At 40.1% G+C, this 20,063-nt stretch overlaps 1 protein-coding gene across 1 annotated transcript in view; it reads right to left on the reverse strand.

Moving 5' to 3' along the window:
• The window catches only part of ZNF407 (zinc finger protein 407), a 3,063,484-nt gene that overhangs the window by 1,625,287 nt on the left and 1,418,134 nt on the right, over positions 1-20,063 (reverse strand). The window lies entirely within an intron of this gene.

A 20,063-nucleotide genomic window follows, 5' to 3' on the forward strand; every position in this document is an offset into this window, starting at 1 on the left:
TGAGCTGACCATTCAAATGACTTGCTGTCATCAAAGTACCACGTAACATCAATTGTGAAATCTTCATGTTTCCATATAAGGGCTATAACCCAGATTAAACACATTATTATTCAGGAGGACATTCCCAATCACATTCTTGATTCACCTTCCCCATCTTTAATGACTGCAATGCTCTTCAAATAGAGCCAGCATGTTCTGACCTTGACTTCTTCCCCTGCTATGCAGATCTCCACAGGTAACTGGGAATACATCATTCCTGTACTGCAGTTTATACGAATTTCCTTCTGTTTCAGGTTGGAGTACAAAGCATTAATACTAATTCACCAATTCACACTCTGGGTCCTGTCTACTTAAAAGTGCATCTGACACCCTAATGGTTGACCTGTCACCTATGTTTGTCTCATTAGGAGCTGCTGGCAGTTCCCAAGATGCATCAGAAACCCTCCAATCAGATTAAATTTTTGTTCCAAGAGCTTTTCTTGTGGAATTCACTACAGTGTGGCTTGTGTTAAGATAGCATCCAACACCTCTTTATTTAAGAAACCTTATAGTAGCTATCATCTTTATTTTATTCTTATACCTGCAGTTTTATACTTATCCGCGGTGGTTGTGCTGTGGTAGCGTTGTCGCCTCACAGTAAGACGCTGACCGGTTCGACTCTCAGCTAGAGCGTTTTCTGCGTGGAGACATGCGTGAATGGGCATACCTTCGTTAAAGTTGCGCGTTAGGGCTGGCAACTCAGCATGTAAAAATCAACTGCCACTTATTAGCGGACAGGAGTTCCGCTGTGGCGACCCCTAACTGTGAAAAGCCAAAAGACACAACAACAACAACCTGCAGTTTTATACTTGGTGATATGTCTTTTCAATTTACTTTACTGTAAACAGCTCTGACATTTTCCATGAACAAAACCTGATTTAATTTAAATGTTCAAGCTTGAGGCAGGCAATAAATAGATACATGCCTACATATTATAATATGTTGTTTATGGAGAATGTGCATGTGCCCTTAAATGTAAATTCCGAACGTATACTACAGAATGGAATGTGGGAATATTCCCATATGTAGATTCAGAATGTATACTGCAGTATGGAGTGTGGGAATATTCCCATAACAACTGGGTAGACAACAAGGGTTTAATTAACAATCAAGGTGGTTAAAGACGGGGTTGTCTGAAAGCAGCAGGAAGTTAGTTCTACACCTACAGTATCATCTAAAGGAAGACTCCAGGTGTGGAATGACAGCTCATTCAAAGGAAACCTCTGTAGTGTACCTGTGGAAGACTGTTTACAGAACTCAAAGTCACACTTGGGAGAGGATTGCACCATTCAACTTTCTTTTCACAAACAGCCTGTATCCTATAGGGACTCTGGTCTGTGAAATTTGTGTAGATATAATAATTTTGTTTGCCTCAGCAAAGCCAAGTAGACTATGATTTTGACTTGCTTTAAATAGTGAGAATAATTTTGCATTTTTAAAAAGTCCTACTTCCAGTATGTTTTTGGTCTTCTAATAAATGCATCAAAAATAATAATGGTGACAAAGCTCAGCTGTTATAACAGCATGAAACAGGAAGCTCTATTTCATTTTACTGACACCAGACCTCCTGATGCAAAGCTGAGCGACCATAAAGTCTTGCTGTCCCACATGGCTGCTGCAGAATTAAGACAAATGGAGCCTACTTTAAAGAGTTTCTGCAGATATGATGCCCCCTGTACTTTCCTATATGGAAGCTCTGCCCCTATATTTTTGATGTCTTACATATACCACTTCTGAGGCCACAGCAACCCACAGACAAGAAAATCCCCTTTTCTCTTGAGTTTGTGCAACTTTGGGAGTGGCGTACATAGAGACTGGGATGTATGTGGTGAAGGGCAAGGGGGTGCAGTCCCCTACAAAATATCTGCATTCAATCTGTGCTTCATCAATGATACCATGGCATTTCTGGGAGGATGGCAGTAAGATGATCTGGGAACACTTCACAATGCTGAAATCCTGAAAGATCAAATTTCATACGGCCGAGACCATATGATCGAACTTTCGGAATCCCAACATTGTGAACGGAGATCTGCATACAGCGCGGAATGAGAGGTTTCCCTTTTCCTCGCTGTAGTGCGATCTCAGAGTTGGAATACTTAAGTAGTGGCGGTGCAGGGGGGCTTGCCAACCTGCAGAAAGATTTAAAATGTTTTTTTTTTTTTCTTTTTTTGGGATTTGTTTTCTAATTTCGATATTCCGAAACATTGGTCATATGGTCGATAAAATTCGACGTTTCGGAATTTAGAGATTCTGAAGTGAATCCAATGATCTGCATCAGATTACCAATGTATACAGCATTTTACTAATTAAATGTAAATAAGAAGACAAAAAGAAAAAGCAAACGTGCAATGGAGGAAGACACACCCCACAGGCTGAGCAGCTGCATCAAGGATTTTTATGGTGCCACTAAGACCTCCTTGAAACTCATGAGTAGGTTTACAGGTGTACACTAAGTTAACGACCACTAGGGACTTAATACGCCTAGCCATGCAACTAAAATGTGTTCCACAGGTTATATGTTTTAGACATTTATATAGAGGTGATTATTAGTGATGATATGATTTACTGACTGCCTCTGTCCATCAGAGGTGTAGGTGCCAGATCAGGGGTGAATTTTTAATTTACTGTCCAATGGTCAAAGTTCTACTTAAATAGAGTTAGTGAGGGACTTTGTTTCACAAGGATGGGGACCCTGTTCCAGAGAAAGGGAATTCTCTGAGATACATACCTGTCTCTCCACCATGTCCTATTTATGCTGCATACAAATTTTGGTCTCTAGATCTAGTAGTTCTAAAGCTGTTTGTTTTGTGAATGTGCAAAAGGTTCATCAGATCAGAGTCCAGGGATGCCTTGTATGCCAGGCAGAGATCACTACTCAATAGTCTGTGGGAGACCAAATATAGAGGCAATCCACATAGGATATTGTGTTTATACCCTGTATTCCTTTTGTAAGGAACCTTTGCAGACATTCCAGTTGCTGCATGTGTCTGGTCAGGTACATACCAAATGGGGCATTATACTCAATGATGGGTCTGATGAGGGGCAAGTACAGTGTTACAGTGACTTCCCTGGATGCAGATGCCATGCACTTACCCATAAATTGAGCAACATAGAAGGATTTCCTTACTACCTTAGATACATGTTGGTCGAAGGTCAGGTTACTGGGTATATGTGCTCCCAGATACCTGACTAGTGAGTCAACTCTTAGGGGTGTTTTATTGATGACGTAGTTTCCTGGGGTGGCTGACTTCCCAAAAGGTACTATAATGCATTTCTTTGCATTTAGTTTTAAGCCATGGTTTTGGCAGCAGTCATTTGTCTGTGTTAGACCCGCTTGTAAGATTTTAGTGCCTTGGGGGGATTTTATGACTGCTCCCAGATTGCAATCATTCGCATACTTGCTCAGCCAGAGGCTTTTGACATTAGCCATGACTTCTGATGCATAGATGCCAAATTACAGCGGGCCCAGCACCGAGCATTGAGGGACTCCACTGGTGATTGGCCTCTTTGAGGAGGTGGTCTCATGAATCTTAAATTCCGGGTCCTATCTGTGAGCCAGCTGGCAATCCAGTGCATTATATAGGGGTTTATGCCTAATTCCCTATGTAAGTTTATTAATGTCAGTGTGGGGTACTATATCAAATGCCTTAGCCAGGTCAAGGTAGGCAGTTTTACCCTTAACCATTGCCTTGGTGACCTTCTCAAATAGTCCACAAGGTTCAGTAGGCATGACCTTCCTTTGACAAAGCTAAACTAGGATGGTTCCAGTGTCCCAAGGTCTCCTATGTCTTTATGGATCATTTCCATAGTAATTAATTCCATGGCTTTGTATATAAGACTAGTCAGACTAATTGGTGTATAGTTTCCAGGATTTGTTGATGGTCTGCCCTTATGAAGAGGGATGGCTGTTGCAGCTTTCCATTCTCGTGTCACAAAGCCTTTTTTAAGACTATAGTTAAATTGTAACTCTAGTGGCCTGACAGGTCATGTTTTAGACTATTCAGGAGGCAACCTGGGATATTAACAGGGCCCACTGAAGCTATGTTCTTGGCCTTAATAAGCACAGCCAGGACATGCTCTCTAGTTATAGTTGGAGGAGTTACGTTTAAAGGTATTTCTTAGGAGGTGGCTGTGGGGGTGAGTGGAGGGTAAAGTTGGAACTGAATTTGTCAGCCAGCAGATTCACTATATCGCCCAACTCAGTGAATGTGGCCCCATTAACTGCCAGTTCAGCACACTGCTGTGTGCTGCTTTTGAGGTTTCTGGCATAGCTGAAGAAGGCCTTATGGTTGTCTTTGCCTGGGAGGCAACCTTGACCTCAACAGTGGATTTATTAGACAACATTAGATGCTATGCATGACTATGAGCGACCTTCCTTGGGCCAAGTTTGACAGCACACTATTTTACAAATGCAGATAATCTACCAAACTAAAATAAATTCTTAAATGTGATGTCCTCAAATGAGACTGAACAGGTGAAGCACAAGGTTAAATAAAAGCTGTAAGGCTGAGAGAAATTCAGTGTTCCAGAAGAGCAAACAACAAGTTTCAGTAAGAAACAGTAATTTAGGACAAGCAAGATATCAGTAACACGACAAAATGCAAAAAAAAAATTCTTTCTATAAGGCAAGCAAAATTGATGAAAAAAAAATGAACTCTAGCACCAGTTATCAGTGATGAGGAGAAGGCTGTGTAAGCCAGTTAAGAAATGAACTCCCCCACTCCAACTGTAAGCAGTCAAACACTTCTGCTTTGCTGTTCTGTATAAGTAAACTGTTTATTGTGAAATTTATTAAAAAACTGTACACATCAATGAAGTTTTTATGAAACACTTATAAAACTGTACATATTTCCCAGAGGGGAGACCTCATTTTGTAAGTCATTTCCAGCATAACAAATAAATGATGTACAGTATTGTTTGCGTCTTTCGGCTTTACCAGTTAGGGGTCGCCACAGCGGAACTCCGGTCCGCTAATGATTAGTAGTGGATTTTTACGTACCGGGTTACCAGCCCTGATGCACAACCTTCAACGAAGGCACGCCCCATTCACGTATGCCTCCACACAGAAGACGCTCTAGCTGAGAATCGAACGGGACAACGTCTTGCTATGAGGCGACAACGCTACTGCAGCACCACCACTGCAGTATAAATGATGTTCAGTATTAATGATCATTATTGACAGAGTATACAATAAACAAGATATAATAAAAAGTGCAAGTCTGATGATCATATGGCAATATTTCTGGATCTGGCCAACATATTTATTTCTAAACTTACACATTTCCATTAATTTTAACTGTCAAACATCTGTATTCAGTAACCTCTAACAGATGTCTTAACAGTTAACAGATGCAGCAGCTAATGAAACAGAATCTGATTACTAACATTTTTTTCTTTACATAGTATACATTATACTTTCATTAAAATAAAAATACATCTTCACAGCCAACTTTTGGCATACATCCAAAGGAGATGTCTTGCATAAAAATTAAAATTTTAGCAACATCCAAGATTATAAGGAGGTTGCCACCGCTGTGCTACAGATAGTTAATTGACAAAACCATTAAACCTTTCCCTCCCAAGGATTTCAGTGATCTTTTTAATCACCTATTGGAAATCAATTTAATGATGTGTAGAAAGGATGAGTTTGACTACATTTACAAGTAGCACGAACTTTGGGAAATCCTTTCCATTATTTGAAATCAGTGTTTAAATTTGTTCTCATAAGCAAATTATGAAGCTAAAGAATATGATAGGTTCCTGCTGTGTTAATGCAGTATGTGTAACTGTTCTTTTGTGCAAAAAAGGCAATATCAAAATGAGAAAAAAATTCATAAAGAAATACGCACAGCTTATATATTTTTCTGACAGGGATTTTTTCCCCTTGTCTCTTTCTCATGCCGACCCTGCCTTTGGACAACACAAGTTTTGATAATTACTATATTTGCTTACTTTGTTAACTTGGTGGGAGGACTAGTCTGTGGAACTTTCAAACAACCCAGCAACAGTTGCATTAGTACAAAGATTTTACACATTTACATAGACAATTGCATACAAAATTCACATAGATGCTCAGTCAACTGAGAGCAATTATTACAGTCCCTGAAGATATAAAAAAGGCATTATATTGACACTCAAAACACATATTACTATAAAACTGATATAAGGTGAGTAAAAAATACAATCACTGCACTGAACAGAAAAAATATTACCAAATAACATATAAATTGTATAAACAGATTGTAACAGCCTTATGTTATCAAAAGGAAAAAAATATATACACAGATATGTGACTGGTCCAGTATAAATATATACAGATATGTGACTGGTCCAGTATAAATATATACAGATATGTGACTGGTCCAGTATAAATATATACAGATATGTGACTGGTCCAGTATAAATATATACAGACATGTGCAGAAGGTAAAAAGAATCAAGAAGAAATATTTTAACTTCATGCTACAAGTGACGGGAATGTAATAAGGGCTTTATCCTGTAATCATAAAACACTTTCAGGCATAGGTTGCCTTGAGATGCTTGACTAATTTCTTTCTGAATATCTTGTACTAGGTACTGGCTTTTTCACATCACACACGGGCCCTTCCAGTAGTCATTTATGCACTGAAAGACCCCCTTCTCCCAAATCTGGAGAAAATTAGACTAGTAGTCCCACGCCTAGGTTTCAGAAGGAAAACTGCTTCACCATATGCAAGAAACCTCAACTATGCAGTGGATTGGAAGGCTATCATCTTACCAGAAAGGAGGCCTACACCAATAAAGTCTGAAGCATGCAAATGTGCAGTGATGTATTAAGAGTCTGTACATGCTTCTCACAACTAAAGGCCGTCTTCTAATATCCATTCACTGCTGTGGCTCTGAAACTGCTAAATTACTCTTGATCTCATTAGGGAACAGTAAGGCAATGGATTAAATCTTCAGTTTTCTATCAAAGATCTGTCCTGACTTCTTCAAATAGCTGCAATCTGTTATTTATTCCTGAATATACTTCTCTGGGATCAGAGCTTTTACTACCTAAACTACAGACTGTGGTACCAATAAAAATGAAACTTCTTTCTTCTGTCACAGCTCTTACCTTGGTGAGGATTTGTTACTTATAATGAAACTACTGTTTAAGAGATTACCAAACAATATCCCTATAAACAATGATAAAAATATTCTAGTGTTTGATTCTCTGGTTCAGTTCCAGGTTAAGGTGTCTTAAGACTGAAGCTGGTGTGTGTCCATCCAGGCTAACAACGAATACTCCTATTCCCACTCACATTTCAAAGGCATGCCAACATGTGAAGTAATGTTTTTTTCTAAATTACGTATGCACAGTGGATATAAAAAGTGTACACAAACCTGTAAAATTGCCAGGTTTTTGTGATATAAAAAATGAGACCACAATAAATAATTTCAAAACTTTCCCCACCCTTTAATGTGACATTTAACCTGTACAATTCAGTTGAAAAACAAATCTGTTAGGGGAAAATATAAAAAATAAAATAAGTGTGCACACCCTTGAACTAATACTTTGCTGAAGTACTTTTTGATTTAATTACAGCATTCAGTCTTCTTAGGTACACACCTGACAGTAATTAAAGAGACTCTGATTAACCCCAAATAAAGTTCAGCTGTCCAAGTAGGATTTTCCTGACATTTACTCAGTTGCCTGCTACAGAAAAGCCATGGTTTGCAAACAGCTTACAAAGCATCAAAGGGATCTCCGTGTTGAAAGGTATCACTCAGAAGGGTACAAAAAAATTTCCACAGCATTGGATATACCATGGAATACAGTGAAAACAGTCATCAAAAAGTGGAGAAAATATGGGACAACAGTGATGTTGCAAAGAACTGGACATCCCTCCAAAATTGATGAAAAGACAAGATGAAAACTGGTCAGGGAGGCTGCCAAGAGACCTACAGCAACACTGAAGCAGCTGCAGGAATTTCTGGCAAGTACTGGTTGTGTACTACATGTGACAACAATCTCCCGTATTCTCCATATGTCTGGACTATGGGATAGGGTTGCAAGATAGAAGCCTTTTCTTACAAAGAAAAACATCCAGGCCTGGCTAAAATTTGCAAAACAATACATCAAGTCTCCCAAAAGCATGTGGGAAAATGTGTTATGGTGTGATGAGACCAAGGTTGAACTTTCTGACCACAATTCCAAAAGGTACATTTGGTGCAAAAACAACACTTTGCATCACCAAAAGAACACCATCCCCACGGTGAAGCATGGTGGTGGCAGTATCATGCTTTGGGGTTGCTTTTCTTCAGCTGGAACTGGAGCTTTAGTCAAGGTGGAGGGAATTATGAACAGTTCCAAATGTCAGTCATTTTTGGCCCAAAACCTTCAGGCTTCTGCTAGAAAGATGAAGAGCAATTTCACCTTTCAACACGACAATGACCCCAATCATACATCAAAATCAACAAAAGAATGGCTTTATCAGAAGAAAATTTAAGTTTTGGAATGGCCCAGCCAGAGCCCAGACCTAAATCCAATAGAAAATCTGTGGTATGACCTGAAGAGGGCTGTGCACAAGAGATGCCCTCGGAATGTGCCAGATTTGGAGCGCTTCTGCAAGGAAGAGTGGGCAAATATTGCCAAGTCAAGATGTGCCATGCTGATAGACTCCTATCCAAGAAGATTGAATGCTGTAATTAAATCAAAAGGTTCTTCAACAAAGTATTAGTTTAAGGGTGTTCACACTTATGCAACCAGCTTATTGTACATTTTTTTTTTTTATATTTTTCTCCTTACAGATTTGTTTTTCAATTGAAATGTACAAGTTATAGGTCACATTAAAGTTGGGAAATGTTTTGAAATGATTTATTGTGGTCTCATTTTTTTATATCACAAAAACCTGGCATTTTAACATGGGTGTGTACACTTTTTATATCCACTGTGGGTGCTCCTGTGTGTCTGTATGCATTCTGCCCTGTGAGAGACTGGCATTCCATCCAGTACTGGAGCTCTTGACTTTTTTCTGATGCTCGTTGGGAAAGGTGTCAGCTAACCACAACCCCACAAAATGAATAAATGCAGAACATAAACTCCATTTTTGAACTGAAAAGCTACATAAAGTTGAAACAGTATCATGCAATGATTCTGAACAAAACCTGCAATAAATAATGCTGAAGAATAACAGGTTAACTCACTTGAAGAAGAAAAGTGTGTGTGTGTGTGTGTGTGTGTGTGTATATATATATATATATATATATATATATATATATATATATATATATATATATATATATAAAATATATAGAGAGAGAGAGAGTGTAAACGAGTGAGAGAGAGAGAGAAGTAGAATGTGACAGGGTTGTAGGTGAACCTCACATCAGGAGACAGCAAGGAAAGGGACATTCCCAATCTCTAATCTGTTCAACTGCAACTCACATAAATGTTAAGTTTATTATAACTGGGAACTGACTGAGGAAGAGCTAAGAGATACTAACTGAAAGGGGAGAGGCATATTTGACTGTTAGCAGGGAATGTTGTATGCAGATGAAGTTTGCAGAGTAGACACTGATAACTGCATTGAGCTGCCTGGCAAGCTATGTAATTGTGAAGTTGGAAGTACCAGTCCAGTAAAAATGGTAACTTGTTTTCTATTTTCACATTTAGATAAAACGTATTGCCAACAGAAGGAACAATAGTATGGTACAGTAATTTTAGCAAGTGGGTCTGGGTTATTTTTTCTGTTTTACTTTCTTAGAAAAGACTGACTCAAACTAAAGAGTAGGAAATGGTCATGTAAGAACTAGGGAAACCTGAAATGAACCATGGTAGGAGAATGATATTCTTAAACTGAAAGGAAAAGTGTGAGCATTGAAATTGGCAAGTTTAAACACATTTCTTTGAAGCGATAATCAAGCTACTCCAGCAGAAAAGACATCCCAGCAGTAGGCTGTGTGAATTAAGATGTTAACATACAGACAGAAAGGCGTTACAAGGGTCATCATACAAAAGGGAAAGTAATCACATTAATGTATAAAGTGAATAGCTAAGGACAATATATAAACATGTGGAACACATAAATCTGAAGAGAGAGAATGATGAAATACGTTAATACTGTTTATATGGGAAAGTAGAGTGGGTTGGGATTAGCACTGAAATCCAGCAGCTATTAACACAGGCAAAGTCTGTGAGCTGGTTCTGATTGCAGCATCTCTCTCAGCCTCTTTGTGCAAGAATTCTGAACAAAGCCAAAACTAATGGTAGGACAAAGGTCCAATATCAGAACACATTTGAAATATTAATCTTACAAACTTAAAAAGTCTAAATAACAACAGGCTTTGCATTAGCATGCATTTCCTGAAGGATAAGAAGCCTGAAACTCAAATGTTTGGTATTATTTAGTGCTTCAATCCTAAATGATTTGCCAGAAAACCTCATACTTTACGATGAACAGAACAAAGATATGAGGCACAAACCTGGACATTCTGTGAAATTCTGGACAGTTGAAAGGTATGGGTTGGGGTATGGAAATATAGCACTGAGCCTGATCATTGCAGGTCATTTTCAGAGAGCTTTGTTAGTAATTAGTTAGTATTTATTTTGCCTATGTTATTATATGCACTATAGCACATTTTCCTGAAAGGTTCCTCTTAAACAGAAATTCAAAACATAAAAGCTTGGTAGATATAAAGGGATACAGATGGTACCTTAAGGTCAGAAGCAAGGATATAGGTTCATAGGTAGGTACTACGCTATTGGCCCTAGGGCCTATATAAGCCTAGCCAAAAAGGTACCCTGGATTTCGCCACCCAAGAAAATTATTTTCCTGTGCCCCTGTCAAGCAGACCACAGAAGTGATCCCGGGGTGAATTTCCTATCTCCCATCCAATCATCAGGATTTTTCTTGAAGAGTGCTAATGAGGAGCTTTGTTTGATATAGACAGGTAGTTTGTTCGAGTATGGGAAGTCGCTCGGACAGGAATCTATCCCTCCAGCATGTTCTGTTTACTGTGGTGACAAGCTTTAGGTCCCTAGAGCGTGTAGCTCGGCGGGATTGGGATTTCTTTAACTGGAGCATGTCCAACAGCTCTGGGTTTGAGATAGCTTTGTATGTTAGGCAGAGACCGCCTCTGAGTAGGCGATATGCAACGGAATAAAGCTGGAGTTTTTTGAGACTGTCTGCATAGGGCATCTATTTGAGGCCGGTAATCCTCTTTGTGAGGTATTTCTGTGGCCTTTCTAGTTGTTGTAGATGTCTTGTGAGGTACATACCAAAAGAGGTGTTGTACTCTATAATGGGTCTAATGAGTGACGAGTAGAGGGGAACAATGACCTCTTTTTTTCCTGGATGAGAAACCTTTTGTGATGAGGTGTGCCACGTAGAAGGACTTCCTGACTATTGTGGCAATGTGATTATCAAAGGAGAAACTACTGTTCACCTGTGTCCCAAGGTCACTTATCACACTTTCGGTGTTAAGTAGACTACCGCCGATGTGGTAGTTCATGGGTACAGAGATTTTACCAAAAGGGATGACAATGCACTTTTTGGCATTGAGCTTGAGGCCATGGCTTTGACACCAGGCATCTGTCTCAGTGAGGCCCTTTTGTAGGATGTCCACATCATTAGGAGTTTCGATTATGACTCCTAGTTTGCAGTCATCTGTGAACTTCATTAGCCAAAGACCTTCTGTGTTAGCCTGTACTTCTGAGAAGTAGATACCAAACAGGAGCGGACCCAGGACTGAACCCTGTGGTACTCTACTTGTCACTAGTCTGAAGTCGGACTTAGAGTCTGCTACTTTCACAGTGTGGGTTCTGTCAGTGAGTCAGTTGGCAACCCATCTTGTGACATAGGGATTTATACCTAGTTTAGTGAGTTAATCTATAATTCCAGAGTGGGGGATGGTGTCGAAAGCCTTGATGAGACCTAGATAGGCTATGTGAACCACCTTACCCTCATCTATGGCTTTGGTGACTGCTTCAAAGAAGTCTAACAGGTTTAGGAGATTTGATCTGCCTTTTACAAACCCAAACTGGGTGGGGTCCAGAGTTTGGAAATTACCAGTGTCATTGTTTATAAGTTCCATGATGATACGTTCCATAGCCTTGCAGACCAGGCTCATCAGGCTAATGGGGCAGTAGATCCCGAAGTCCGTGGTGAAGTGAGAAGGGTCTTGCACAGCCTCACTAATAGAGAAAGGACTTGTTACAAATGTTTACAGCAAGACTAAGGGTCAGAGGTATACAAATTATGAGTTAATAACAAAGAAGGTTGAAAGTAATAACATGGAACATCAATGGCCTGATAAACCATATTAACAGGTGGAGGATACCAAGTAGAGATGTGCGAGCATTACGGACATAAATGAAACATTTAACCTCATAATATTTAGTATATCCTCCCCTCTAGGGATTTCCTAAATAGATTTTAGGGAAATAATGTCTTCAGTGCTGCAGTTTTATGAAGGGGTCTTGGTATATCTAGGTAAATGGAAATTTATCGCTAACAAATGACATGTGAGTGGGGGGCAATTAATAGATGCTGGAGACTATCATTTCTCAAATAAGAGCCAGACTACCTTGCGAACAGACAGCATGTATGTCTCAGGGGAATATATTTACTTGGTTAACAGTCCAGTGAGATATTTTATTGTAATCTCAGATCATGCTCTGATGCAAATGTTAATAAGAAGCCAAAATTCTTAGATAATGGATAAACACCAAAGGTTACCGCGATATTGTTTGAAGTAGGAATCCATTTGACTGGTGCCAAAACCTACAGAAGAGGGAGATACAATGAGTAATAGTCTGGACTACATTTCCTACAGACTTGTCTTAGTGTAAACAGAGTCACATGGGTTCCTTAAAACCCCACTAACCCAAGGAGTACTCTTAAGGTTCCATATTACCACTACTACTCTTCTCATTCTTTATCAACAGACTTCCTTCTGACCTACCAAAAATATTACCCGATATGGAAGTAACACGGTAATTATCCTCCATTATCAGTAAATAACCAGAAAAAGAAAAACTTTCCAAACGACTAAAAGAAAGTAAATCTAAATGTAAACAGCAGCAGAAGAAAAACAAAAAAAACAAGGCAATTGTTTCTGGCACCTCATAAAAAAGTACAGTTACTGCAACAACAAAAATATATATATATAACAGCAAATACAATAACAACCTGCATATACAAAAACCAACTCAAACAAGCAACCCAATAAAAGAGGTATGGTGATCACAGCAAAAAATTGGACTAACAAAATGGGCCTAAGTAACATCAACATTTATGGTAGGTACAAAACTCCTTTGCTTCTTAGTCTTCCATTCTGCAGTCCTGACTATTGTAAGGGAGGCAGGCAATGAATAAAGTAGGGCAGGCAAACTATATGCATAAAGAAGAAGCTGCAAATGCCTTGTACAACACTTGAAGTAATAGGAGCCCTAGATATAGGTATGCTAAATTGCACTTGACTCCTCATAGAGCTATGCACTGAAATCAAGTGGCTGCTTCAGACCCCAAAATGATTGCCAAGCAGTATGCCTAGTAGAATGCCAGAATTTTAGTGGAAGCCAGCCCTAATCCCAAATGGAATATGAAAATAACATGCAGAAATGCAAGAGGAAATGCAATGCAAAATATGAAATGAGCAGAATCCCATTGCCTGTGAGCAAAAAAAAATGTGGACCTCAAAACAAAAATTTATTTTGAGGATCTCTGCTCTGGGCCAATAACGAAGTCAAATAATATGTGTAATTAAGAAACCACCCCTAAAGTGTTGGAATGCTTTCAAGCTTTATTTTAAGGAAATAATTGCAAAAGCCAAAATGAGAAGTTTGGTTTAAAGCCATTTTAGAAACCACTTTGAGGAATAAAGGAAATGAATATTAGCGAGAAAGCGAAACTCAAATGGGGGAAAATCAAACAGGCTCTACTGCCATGGGGACCAACAGCTCAGAGTGGAAGTTTGCAGAAACAAAATTGGTATCAAAGGCAAGGCTCCATGACAACCTAGAGTATTCAGCAGTAGCCAAAGGAAAAGCAGTCCTCTATGACAACAAAAAATTGCGGTTACATGCAGGGGCAGGGTAAAGGCTCTCAAGTGGGGGTCTTATGCACAAACAAAGGTGAAGAAACTGAGAAGTGAGCTGAAGAAAATTCAGTAGGTGGGTTTATATCAAGAAGAGCTGAACCTGCTGCATCAAATTCAGTTAAATAAGACAGAGCCACAAACAAATTGAATTCTGAAGCGTATGAATTTGAAGGAAGTACAGCAAGTATAAACTTTCTCTCCAATTCTTTGCTTGACCAAAATACCTCCTCCTCTTGTGTTTCTGCAAATCTCCAAATTCTTCTAGGCCTTCCCTTGAATATGATCACATTTAAATTTTTGGTTTCAAATCCAGAATATGCTATTTTTAGATGAGAGATATGAGCCATTAGATGAAGAGTGAAGCTTGACATTGAGCAGATGACCGTCCTTGCAGAGATAACAGATGAGGAATCAGAGTAAGAGACCTCAGGCTTCTTTGCCCACTCCGTGAAAGTGGGTACTTTGCTACAGAGGCAGATCTGGAGCCTATCAAAATCATCCTCTGTTAGTCTGAAAGGAACCAGCTACCACTTTGGAAAGGCCGTGTAGAGGTGGAAAGGCATACTGATGAAGGTTTTCCAACTGTTTACAAAGAGCTGTGTGAAGCTGTGTGATAGAAACAACTTTTGGCAATATTTTGGTTTAGTGAGAAGCTAAGAGATCTATAACAGATCTATGTCTAGAGACACCCCACTTCACACTGTCCAGTTTGGGAGTTTTCCACAGTAGATCCATGAGTTTCCCTTCATTTGTGTCTGCTGAACTGTTCCCTTAATCCAGTTGCTTGGAGTGCTAGAAGGATAAGTTGCACTTTTAGCGAAGAGTTAGTAAGTTCATGCTACAGTTGTGTTAAAATCAAGAGAGGACTGCATAAGCTTGTGGAAGTATTTGATTTTGCTTGTTGATACTGTTAGATTGATGACAGTTGTCCTGTCTGTTGAAATCTTGAATAGCCCTGGAGTTGTGTATTAGCTTGAAATCTCCTATATGTTCATATGACTATGTGTATCCTCCTTCATGTTGATCTGGCTAACTCGTAGTCTGTGATCCACTTGTCTTGGTCTGACTGTCCATTTAGATGAGCTCCCAAAATCTTGGGCGAAGGCAATGCCTTTTTCTCTCCCACTATTTCCTGGATGACAGTGGGAGAGTCCTGAGTTTAGGTAGGCCAAAATTCCCTTTGAATTAGCATTGAATGCTTTCCCTGCAGTGAATGTTTCCTTGCAAATCCTGGCAGTGCTACATTTTGACATTCCATTGTAGCTTCCTCATATGTAGTTATGCATTTTGGAGGACTATTGAGATAGAATATGGAAGTCCTAATGAAGAAAGGACTGTCCTTGCAGTCAAAGTGCGTCATGGGACTGATTGATACCAGAAGTGTGAGAGACTTTGTTTTTGACTGGCACGTTTGTCGGGGTTAAAAAGGCCATCTGAGCACAGAACCCAGAGTCTTGTCCCCAGAAGGCACATGTCTTCTGAACTGCTGACTGGAGTCTTACACCCCTACAGAATACCCTAGAGCATCAACATACTGCTATATATTCAGATGGTGTGAATTCTTTCTTGAGCCTTGATCAGTAATCCCCAAGTGGTAGGAAATGGAGTTCCTTTGAAGCCTGAAGTTAGTAGAGAAAATATCCAGAGAGCCAGAATTGAGAGGAATACTCTGAGCAGTAGCAGAATGTGAGGGCAATGCAGAAGAGAACTGACAATGAGAATTTAGCTTTTTCAAGATATGAGATACTTTCTCAGGTGATAGAAGGCAAGCTGAGGTAAGCTTCTGTCCATCCTAAAGTTACCATCCCAGCAGATTTTACTAATGCATAGGTATAAGCTGTTCAACTTTGGAACATCTAAAACTTAGGAATGTTGAAAGAGATCCAAGGGAGAGAGGAATGTTAAAACTTTAGTACAGGGAACAGGAACAAGGAAGAAAAAGGCGAGAAGTTAGGAAGTAACAAAAAAACTTGACTGGGGACTCCCTCCCTTGGCTATGTGAACTGTACTGTATAAAACTTGAGAAGGTCTCTCTTTTAGAGGGACTGGCTGAATGGCCAGCATGTGAAGTAACTGTAAAACTTGTTTGGGAAATCTTTTCTGTTCCCAAGAATTCCATGTCTAGAGGAGTAATTTGTCAGGGAGTATTTAAGAAATAATAAAGTCTGAAAAGAAACAGTCGGCCCCAAAACATCCAGAGGCATGAATCTGCTATTTTCTTTGAAAACAGGTCAAGAGACAGACTGACCAAAGGAGCACCCCTGCCTGCTGAATCTGGAATCACAGGTGAAAAGGTCTAGAACACCTAAAAAGAACTGACCCCTGCCTCTCACTAAGAATCCTGACTACCCTAGACTGAGAATCAGGCGCCTAATATGTCCACCTTAGCCCTGCAAACTCTACTAAACTTTTGCCTGCAAAAAGCTACAAACAACAGCCACTTAGCACTTAGCTTCCCTAAGCTTTTAAACAGTACAGCTTCTAGGCCAAACCAACACATCAGCTTGTGTAAGGACATCATCAAAAACTTGTAACATGCTCAACCAAAATTCACATCAGACAGCCAGGCAAAACAGCGAAGAACAGAGCTGGTAGCAGCCACCCAGCGAGGAGGCCTAACTGCATTCAAAACCACATTACAAAGAATGCTTACCCAACCCTTGGGACATGAAAAACCACACCCAACTCAGCAAACCACTTAAGCAAACCACCTTATCCCACTTAGATTTTCACCCAATTGAAAAAAGATTGAACTCTGATTAACAATTCAGGCAACTCTGGCCAATCCTCTCAAGGCTGGAGTGGAAGGAAGAACATTTTCTTTCCCACCTATCCCCATATCTAGCCTCTTTATCTTCTTTATCAGGAGGGACAAACCACACCTTACCTCTTTTTTTTAGTTTTCTGGCCCAGCCCTTTCTGGGTCCTTCCACCCCTAGGACCTTAAATATTTATTTACTAATACCTATCATTCTTAATATCAGGGGAACAGGGCACAGGCCAAAGAGTCAGGGAGTCAGGGCAGCCTCTGCAGGAAAAATCTCAACACAGGAGAAGCAGGCACAAGGGGCTAAAGGAGGGTGTTGAGTAAAACTCTAAAAACTAAGCCTTTAAGTGGAGTAAAGAGTAATCCTGGCTAAGCCATTTCCTGTGCTGAAAGTGCTCCTCCTTCCTCTCAAAATGAGAGCTCCCTCAATCCTGGGCAGCTGCTCAGGAGTGGATCTCATCCTGGAATCATCCAGGATAGGAATCATCCACATGCAAATCTTCAAAGAGAAGATTCACAAACCTCAGAACCAGCCTCAAAGGCACTCTCCCTCAAAGTTCCAACCTAGGGAGGCCTCTTCAGGCAGTAGGGGCAGGCTCTTATCCTCAATGTCAATCAAATCTTCATCATAATAAAGGCCATGTTTCTTAGGTACCAGGAGCCACCAGAATGGTGGAGAAGCCCATGGTGAGAGAAAAGTAGGCCTACCTCTCATAGAAGTTTTGGCAGAAGAAGGGGGGCCAGAAGGACCTGGGAAGAGAGGGAAGAACAGCCACCCTGAGCCCCTGACCTGAGAGGCCCATCCCTGGCTCCTCCCTAGCACATCCTGTAAAGAGTATAGTCCTAGCCTGGGGGGACATATGGTGGAACCTCATCCCACTGAGCCCTCCGTCGGAGCCTTCCAAAGGAACCGGCGCCGGGCTTGCGGTTTCCCTCAACCTTTTCCCTGTTTGCTCCTTCGAGGCTGAGGAGAGCATCTTGTGGGCATTTTATACCCATTGCATTCCCAAACACAAACAAACACCCAGCACAGTCTCACCTCCTAACCTCCTGTTAAATAAACCTACCTAGCACAGTGGCAACCAACCAAACGTCGTGCAGGCTCCCTAACCAAGGTACAAGGTAACACAAGATATGATAATCCCCAGGTATTCACCATTTCCCACAAATACAGTTATTTTTCTGACATCCGGTAAAATACCAGGAGGCAAGAGGCAAAAAAAAAACCCCAAGCGGGGAGTACTAGCAACTGCCTGTCTGGTCTGAAACTCTCGAATTGTTTATTTCCGCCAACCTGCACCTCAGCACAACTAACTCTGCATGCGGACGGACCATGAAAAAAGAGACGGATACGATATGATGGATGCCTCACGCAGTACCGCTGCGTGCAGCGTCAGTCCTCGACCCGACGCCCGGCGTCAGCCTTCTACTCTGGTATTACTGGACTGGGGGACGGACTATAATAGTAGTCAGGACTGCAGCAATGGAAGACGAAGAACATCTACCAGCGAACCCTGCAGTCACTAGGGGCCCCCAGCTCCTGGAGGCCCCCAATCACAGCAAGTTATTTTATTTTATTTCAATATATTTCTTACATGTTTCTCAAACAAACAAAAGCTAGTACAATCTTGTTTATCTAATAAACCAGGCAGGTAATAATAGCGCTTATTTATATCTTCTTTACAACTCAAACATATCTCTGGTTTAGTAAAATCTTTTTTGTCAAATTACAGACTTCACAATTTCATTAAATATTTTATGCAGTGCCCTTGACTTAGCGAAATCTTGGTGATAGACATTCCCTCCTCTAAAACTAAAACTGCAACCAGCTTTAGGTACCTGTAGTACCTGTAGCTGCAAGGGCCCCTCAATCATTGACTGTGTAGGAGCCCCAGAAAAACTGCTGATTGTTGTGGGAAATGAGGAGAAAAAAAGATTTGTTTTCTAATCACATGCTTTATCCAAAAAAAGGATTCTGATATGACCCTGTTAAGATAAGGCTGATAATCAATGAATGAACATGAACAAGGTAAACACTAGAGGTCTGCAAGTCAGAGTGACCGATCTCAGCATTTATCTTGGATTTTAAGAAAAGATGATTCAACTGATTTTCAGTGATGGTTTTCTCTTTTAGGAAGATTTATAAATATTGACAGAACACTACATGCTATAACTTTCAAAATCTTTGCTCAAGAATTCTGGGCAAAGTCAAAAATAATAGCAGAATATAGGCTCAAAATCAGGAATACCTTTTAAATACTACTCACTTAAACATTTTTGTTAACAGAATAACACATTTTGCATCAACATGCATTTTCTGGACAGTAAAAAAGTATGAACTCTGATGTCTGGATTTATTAACAGTCTGTAATCCTGAATGACTTACCAGCAAATCAGACTTTTCATGAGGACAGAACAAAATTATGAGGTAAAATTAAGGACATTCTCTGAAATTACTGGCACGTATGCATTACTCTTCATTCAGGTAGTAAAAGTGACTACTCCTGCTGCTGTTTGATGACTGCTAAATGGTCACTGATCTGGTGTGGCAGTACCAGTGTTTAAAAATTTACTGCTATTTGCTGAAATCAGTGTAAAGCTAGTATCACTATGGTGTGTGTGTGTGTGTGTGTGTGTGTGTGTGTGTGTGTGTTGTATAAAAGAGTAACAAGATGGCAAAAATTTATTTCACTTTCTAGCAAAAACATCATCAGCATTGCAATTATGCTTGCTTGTTTGTGTGTGTGTGTGTGTGTGTGTGTGTGTGTGTGTGTGTGTGTGTGTGTGTGTGTGTGTGTGTGTGTGTGTGTGTTAGTGTGTTAGGGGGAAAGTTGTTGTTCTGCATGTAACAGTAACAATTTGGCCATGTTTTCTTTCCCTTACCATCACAAACAAATACTACACGATAGATGGCTCTCTTTGGTAGTTTGTCAGGAAGAGGATGTGTATGAAAGCAACTGTTCTTTGTCACAGTGGTGCAGTGAGTAGCACTGCCATTTCACAGTGGTTTCTTGGTTGTAGCTTTTTAATATGTAGAGTATGCATGCCCTCCCACATCTGTGTATGCATATATCCATGTGCTCTGGTTAACTGCAGCACCTCAAAAAACATGCAGCAGGTGAAACGGAGTTACTCCAATTTCCCTGAAGGCAAATATGCAGTGTGTGTGTGTGTGTGTGTGTGTGTGTGTGTG

This window comes from Protopterus annectens, chromosome 3.part1 (assembly GCF_019279795.1).
Source record: "Protopterus annectens isolate FY-2018-M chromosome 3.part1, PAN1.0, whole genome shotgun sequence".
Classification (NCBI taxonomy): Eukaryota; Metazoa; Chordata; order Ceratodontiformes; family Protopteridae; genus Protopterus; species Protopterus annectens.